This window comes from Lemur catta, chromosome 6 (genome assembly GCF_020740605.2).
Source record: "Lemur catta isolate mLemCat1 chromosome 6, mLemCat1.pri, whole genome shotgun sequence".
Classification (NCBI taxonomy): Eukaryota; Metazoa; Chordata; class Mammalia; order Primates; family Lemuridae; genus Lemur; species Lemur catta.
This window is the reverse complement of record NC_059133.1, coordinates 42,185,875-42,192,628: the sequence shown is the minus strand read 5'-3', so window position 1 is coordinate 42,192,628 and position 6,754 is coordinate 42,185,875.

Genomic DNA, 6,754 nt, shown 5'->3' with positions numbered 1-6,754 from the left:
AAGTCCAAGCTTAATAACACAGCATATACCATTTTTACAATCCATCTGCCTTACCATATCTTTTCAGCTGCACTTTACACCAGCCTCCAAACCCTCACACTCACATTCACCTTAAGCTAATGCTAATCATTGTATAAAAATTAAAGTTTGTCTCTTTCCAACTCCCAGGAATGCCCTTCCATTCCTACTCACCTAACAAACTCCACCTGATCTTTCAGGGACTTGCTCCAAACATCACCTTCTCTGTGAAACCTTTCTCTGAGGCAGAGTTAGTTTCTCCTTTGTTTTACCTTAAGAGCATATGTGTTCATCCCTGTTACTACACTGCATTTTAATTATCTGTTTTCCATGTCTCTTCTCGACTCAACAATGAATTATTTGAAAGCAGGCTCCATATGTATTTATTCCCACATTTTCAGTGCTTGGCATCTATTGGATGGGCAATAGATGCCTTTGAATAAATATATTCTGGTTCAAACCGAGAATTGAGGCTTCACTATAATAAAACTGTGGCCTACTAAATGTAACTCAGTAAGACTGTTTCACTAGCAAATGTTCCCAACCGAGGTGGCTCCAAAATTTGGTTACACACCCTACTTTCATGTGAAACCATTATAAATGTTCAAAGTTCCCACATCATTAGCAAAAAGAAGAAAAAGAAAGAAAGAAAGAAAGAAAGCAAGGAAGGAAGGAAGGAAGGAAGGAAGGAAGGAAGGAAGGAAGGAAGGAAGGAAGGAAGGAAGGAGGGAAGGAAGGAGGGAAGGAAGGGAGAGGAAGGAAGGAAGGAAGGAAGGAAGGAAGGAAGGAAGGAAGGAAGGAAGGAAGGAAGGAGAGAGAAAGGGAGGGGATTTATTTATTTGCCTGTTTCCATTCTCCTATTTCTATGGAGTTGAAAAGACTTTCTTAAGGGGAAAAACCCTTAGGAAAAGAATGAAAAGTCCCATATTGCTACCATATATTAAGTGTTACTGCATGCAAAGCCCTGTAACATATTAGCTCTTCTTCTACTAACAGTTCTGCAAACTTGGTACAATTACCCTCATCTTGTAGATGAAGAAACTGGGCCGCAGAGATGAAGTTGCTCCAAGCGCCATAGCCTGTAAATGACTGAGCAGAGATTTGAACTCTGGTTGTGAGGATCCAGGACTTGTGCTGTGCTGTCTCATGATGCTGCCCTTCTAGTAGGTGGCTGAGCCAATCACCCTCACCTTATCCCACCCACTCCCAGCAATCCTGAGGGGAAGTTAGGAAGACAATAAAAGTGGGAAAAACAGAGAGGATGTGAGCAAAGGAGAGTGAAGATAAGTCAGAAAATGAAAGACATCATCTCTTAGAAAATGTATTTAGAATTTTTTTAAGCAACAATGACATTTTGTTCAGCACAGTGCCCATCTAAAATCTGTTCAAAAGAATAATAATCAATGAAACTTAAAATCAAAATGTTATTCCTTGTTAAAGAACAATGAAAACAAGCAGGGTCATTTTATTAATTTTATCCGCAAACCTAATAACACTCAACAAAAGGTTTCTGTACATTTTAATAGCAGTAATCTGGACAATGTTTTACCATGACTCATCGACTTGAGCCGCAATGTTTATGCAATATATTTTGCCCTGCTTTATGAGATTGTAATTGCAATGAAATGCTACTATACATACTCAATTAAAATATACCAGACTTATCAAAATAAAGCATTTTGGGAAATAGCATGCCCTGTACTTATTTATTTTACTTTATAAATCCTGCATGTCCATGAAGTAAAATCCATAAATTAGTTCTTCTAGGTGAGCTCTATAATTCCTTCTCCTTAATTTTACTATTTCTGCTCGGCACCTATTTTTTTTTCTTTTCTGGAATATACCTACCAATTATTATTTATTCTCTAGTGTTTTGGAAAGTTAACTTTTAACATATAGAATATTTTCTTCTAGCCTTTTCACAAATATTTGTCAAGAGTAAGAGTACGGGAAGTTCTGCCCTGTACTCTGCAAAAGGGATCGTCCCCAGGGATGGTCACTTATATCACCTAAGCTAACCTTTCTCCTCTCTCTGGATTTTGCTCTTGATAATACTTTCCACTCTGACCCTCATCCCGGGAGTTCTTTTTTCTGTCTTCTTTTTCTTCTGAAAATTGTTTATGAGATAGACATTCTAGGGTTTGCTGCTGTTTACAGGTCCGTAATCCCTCAGGCAAAAATGTCAGGGTCACAGATGTTACAGAATTCAGAATTTTGGAGAATCTTAAAACTAGAATATGTTGAGAGTGGTATCCTATCTAGTATATAAAATCTGGAGAAGCATCCTACAATCAAACACATCCATATTTCTACAGCAACTTAAACGAATATTTACATGAAATGAGATAAAGTCTATAAATGAGTTCACATTGGTTCAGTTCAAATTCTGACACCAAATATGTTTCAAAAAATCTTTCCCCTTTCAGAGCTCTTAGGATTCAGTGAATCTGTATATCCTTTAGCTACACGACTTGGGGGAAGCAGCTTTGCAAAAGGGAAACTGTTAGCACTTCATCATTTTGGAGCACAGCCCAAGCTTTGTCTGAGCCCTCCCATTTAAGTATGAGCATGAGGAGACGGTAGATGGTTAAAAATCCTAAAAGTGTAATTCTAACCAGAAAAAAAAAAAAAAATCCATCACATTGGCCACATGGATGCTAAGGCAGTATTTGGAAGAATTAAATAAAGCATGTGAATAAACGGGAATATTGTTTAATTTCAAGTGTTTTGTTATTTTTTCTCATTAATTTTATTCCTAGTCTGAAAAGAAAACCTTACCCCTGGTTTACATGTGAGTTTGATTGGACACGTGTTCTCAGGAAGCATACCAGCAGGAGCATGTTCATCATCATACATGAAATTAGACAAGGGGATCAAAATGAGCTAAAGAATTGATAATATCATATACCACTATCCTTTTTTTTTAGAATATTGTGAACATATGGATATATTTAAAGGTAGCCTTTATGTTGGATAAAATCAAAGACAGATCCAATGGATTTTACATAATAGGCTATTTCAAAGTAATGAATTAGCTGAACTAATGCTTTCTTGAAAAATAAATAATTCTGAAAGAAAATAGATCTTTATTCCTAAATCCTCCTCCTCCCTTCTCAATTAATTAGACTTTGTTAGTGAAAGGAAGTTAAGAAATTCAGCATAAGCCTGATTATATCATGAATGTAAAATGAGCAGGGCAAATAATGGGCTCTATACTCTTTCAAACAAGTTAAATAAGTCCATAATAGCCCACCAGTTGTGTAAACACTATTTCCCTATACTTGTAAAAGAAATATTGACTTACCTGTTAACCAAAATTATTCTGGCATGCTTCAGCTAAGCTTATTAGTAATTCTTGTGGTGCATGTGAGTGTTTTTAGTTGTGGACTTTTATCAAAGATTAAAGAATTAGGAAAACATCTATTCAACAAGTGCAGAAAGTAGACACGTAGCAGACTACGCTTCACCAGAATCAAATTTAGGAACTTACAATCTAAGAGTCTAAAAAGTAAAGAGTGATTTCCATCCTGGCATGAGATATCCTATTACACAACAACTCATTAATACTGAGATACCTTCAAAATTATAAATAAGAACACCTCACCCAAACAAAATACTAAATGAATCTAATTTTAGCCTAGTAACCTTACTATCTCATGTAACGGTGGGGATGATTTTCTCTGACATCTCACCAGTATGCATTCCTATGAGTGGTTGTTGAGAGAAACCAGAAAAAAAAACATATATATATATATATAATTTTCCTGGGGAAAAAAGGTTTAATATATACTTGTCCCTACTGTTCACATAATAAACCACTATTCTCTGCTCCAACTGGTCCCACCACAGTCCAAAAAAACTGTACTTTTCTTTGCAAAAATATGTAAATTTATTTCTCAATAAAATGACAGTAAATCCAAGGTCCTATCCAGTTTAAGTCTATATGTTACTAGAATTCCCAGGGATTTGGAAAAGGGTACAGGATTTAAAGTAAAAATGTTCATGTTAGAATTTTGGCTCCATTAGGAAAACCACTTGCATTTCTAATCCTTAAAAATGGTTTTAAGAATCGCCCTCTTATGAGGACTCAATAAGAACATGAAACCATAGAAAGGGCTGAGTCAATGCTGATGGTCATTACTATGCAATTTGAGAACCAAATCTTATAAAGTAACTGGTATTTGTTACAAATACAGACAGAGAGAGAGACCACTGATCAACAGCCTTACTCAAACTTTTTTTTTAGTGTGAAAGGAATCTGGTTCACTGTACTTTTATCTTTATTAGCTAAGATAAACTGATTAACCTACATCCATTCAGGCCATAAAGTCATCATCAGCTGGACCGTTCTTATTTTCAACCCATGTGATTTGTTATAAGGTCTATAAGACCTTGAAGATTCATCAGGCCATGCTCAAATATTCATGTTTCCTGTGTTTTCAGGTTTTTATAGAATATGCTTGGTTGCAAGTGATCACAGCTGAATTCTCATTCACTGGCTCAAGCAACAAAACAAAATTAATTGGTTCATGTAGGGGAGAGATGATAGAGCAGAAATGGCTTTAGATCCAATTGTTTAGAATATGCCTTTAGGATTCTGCTTCCCTCCTTGCTGTTGCTAATATTCCATTCCCAGTCAGTTTTCTCCACAAGACAAAACAGAAGCCCCCATGAGCTCCAGGTGTGCTTGTCCTTAGAGCTCAGGAAGCCAGAGAAGACCCTCTAATCCCAGCGTCCATGACAATCCCCCAAACAGATTCAGATTGTTCTGCTTGGGTTACATTCCTACCCCAGAGGCAGGGAGGTGGGGCCACATGACCAACAGCCCTGAGGTTGGGGAGGCAATTTCCCAAAGGAAAACTGTGGAGTGCTCTTACCAAAAAGGAGAGGGGAGAAGTGTTGGGTCTGGGAAAAAAAAAAAGGAACAGATGTTCATTACACCTGGCCTCATCCGGCAAAGCTGTCTTCCCCATTTAATTGAATCAGAAATTGTTCTGCTCTCCATAAATTTGTTAACAAGCTTTAATTCCTGAAAAGAAGAGGAAAGGCACTAACACAGGTTGAAAATCTACTCTGCTCTAGGCCAATTTGCAGATATTTTAACATTTAGAACAACCTAGGGGAGTAACACCCCCTTTTACAGAGAAGGTAACAACTGAGACTTAGATAGGCTCATTCCATACCTGTGATTAAAAAAACCTGAAACTGACAGAACCTAAATTCAAATACAGCCCTGCCTAACTCATTCCACAACCAAAGTGCTATGCTCTTTTTAGCAACCTTGAAGTCAAAGAAAGTGTTGCTTAATGTCCTCAAACAGATGGTGGGCACAACCATATTTGGATGCCTACGATGATAAATCAATCAGTCAACAAATATTTGTTAAGTACTCACTATTATGAGTCCATGGTATGAGTTCTACAGATAAAGAAGAGACAAGGGACCTAGTCCCTGCCTGCAAAATGGCCACGATAAAGTTGGCAAGACAAAACAAATATGTATTCAAAACATCTTTAGCTTTAAATCATGTGATATTTATAATATACCCTTCAGTGAGATTCATCACTTTTGGGATTCCTATTCAGTGTCTGTCATCCCCTGCAGAGCACAAGCTCCATAAGGAGAGATAACTTACCTCTCTAGGACATCCCCGTTGTAATTATTCTCCAAATATCTGTTGATTGGTGATTAACACAGACTGTGGTCGTGGGGAGTTTCACAGAAAATATGTTTTGAGTTGCATTTGTAAAATAATCTGGGGATAAGTAAAAAAAAAGAAAGAAGATAGGCATTCTATAAATGTGGAAGGAATGGCTGAGAGAAGCATAAATAATGTGAGGATAAGCAAAGGGTGGGAGTGAACGTGGTGTGCACAAGGGATAAGTGAGGGGACAGGCCAGAACCGGGTGCCACACAGATTACACTAAAACCTAGGTTGACTCATAGTTTTCAGCAGTACTGTCAAGTTTTCCAAAATCCTGGCTACAGTCCTTTATTTGCAAAATGAGTAGAATGGAGTCGATAATCCTCTTTCTCACTCTTTTAATGCAGAGAAGCACAAATTTGCTGATGGTTAAATTCACCAAAGAAAAGACCAGGTTCAGAATACAGATAGATGCCGAGGAATCTATATATTTTTGCAAGTTCCACAGGTGAATGAACAGCCAGGTTTGGGAATCACTTTATAAATAAAGGACAGTAAATACACCACACACCCACCCACACACACACACACACACACTCCTTCCTTATTATAAAATTCAGACGTTTATATGGGAAATTTGGGTGGACAGTCTAAGTGGAAGAAGATTAAGAAGGACCATGAAAGTCAAAAGGGTTCCCTGCCTTCATGAAGCAAGGAGGCATTGTGTTCCCAGAGTGAAAATTGTGCATTTTTGTGAGTTGGTGTGGCAGGCTTGGGCTGTCACCTCTTTCAGCTGCTCACTCTGGTATGGAGAAGGCGACTTGTACCTCACTGAGGTCTTCTCTCCAAGAAAGCTCTGAATCTTTTTCCTCCTTTCCCCCCCCCCCCCCCGCAGACTCACTGCAGGACACTTTTCAGCAAGAACATGCATTCTTCCACTGGCGCTCCAGCATCGGTCCTCAGGGTCCAGTGCCACTCACCTGGGGGGACGGACCTTAGTTTAGAGAACCCGGAATACTTAAGATAAAAAAGCCCCCGAGCAAAAGCAAACAGCCATCTGTCTGTCCCGTATCGCTTTACTGAATGAGACTT